The sequence below is a fragment of the Seriola lalandi genome, unplaced genomic scaffold, assembly GCF_002814215.2.
Source record: "Seriola lalandi dorsalis isolate HSWRI2012SDOR001 ecotype SW California unplaced genomic scaffold, Sedor1 jcf7180002055008, whole genome shotgun sequence".
NCBI lineage: Eukaryota > Metazoa > Chordata > Actinopteri > Carangiformes > Carangidae > Seriola > Seriola lalandi.
In genome coordinates, this window is record NW_019525551.1 from 823374 (window position 1) to 824254 (window position 881).

General features: G+C 38.6%; 1 protein-coding gene and 1 long non-coding RNA gene across 2 annotated transcripts in view; both read right to left on the reverse strand.

Moving 5' to 3' along the window:
- klhl25 (kelch like family member 25) overlaps positions 1–881 on the reverse strand; it is a 22662-nt gene that overhangs the window by 13956 nt on the left and 7825 nt on the right. The window lies entirely within an intron of this gene.
- The window catches only part of LOC147817169 (uncharacterized), a 4602-nt gene that overhangs the window by 1098 nt on the left and 2623 nt on the right, over positions 1–881 (reverse strand). The gene's annotated exons all lie outside the window — the stretch shown is intronic.

Genomic DNA, 881 nt, shown 5'->3' on the forward strand with positions numbered 1-881 from the left:
AAAAACAGGAACAATTAGTCTCTTGTCTTACTTGTGACACAGCTTAAAAACAGTCTCTATCACATTACCCAGATTTTCCGTCCATTTTCCATGTGGCACAAACTTAAACCAAATATTCTGAAAATCAATAATAGAAATTTTTCACGCAATAATTTTACCTGCTACAGATCAAAATGTCCATGATCACATTTCAACTGAACTGCATGGACATGTACTATTCTACTTGAATGTGTACCACTCTAGATTAACGTGTACCACTGTACATGAACGTGTACCACTGTACATGAACGTGTACCACTCTACATGATAGTGTACCAATCTACATGACTGGTAGTAGTAGAGTACTACAAAATGCCCCTTTCTGTTTAGTATCTCTAACATATGTAACTCACCTGGCTATCAGCATGGGTGCTCCTTTAGACCATTCTTCATGGACTGTGTCATAGATCCAGACGTCTTTAGACACACCGTTCTCTGATCCTCTACCTCCTGTCACGTAAACCTTGCAGCCAATGGCACATGCACTGAACTCCTTCCTGGGGCTTGGGAGGTCTGCCTTGGGTATAATCTCCTTAGCTTTATGGTCAACCTAAAAACAGATCAACCATGGTGATTATTTGATTTGACGATTGAATATGAGTTAAAGGCAGTAAACAGACACACTTATGGATCAGTGTGGAAGATTAAGGGGCATTAGGCAGAGGTTGCAGATTGCAACAACCTGAATACCTTAAAACAGGTCACTGGTTTCAATGTTGTGGCTTGTGTGACAGTATAAATCCCTTTAATTTTTTTAACAAGTCACCCCAAGATTGTCTTGCTCTTTTGGTTTAATAGTTTGGATTAATAGGATTTCAGGAATCAATATATATAAATAATCA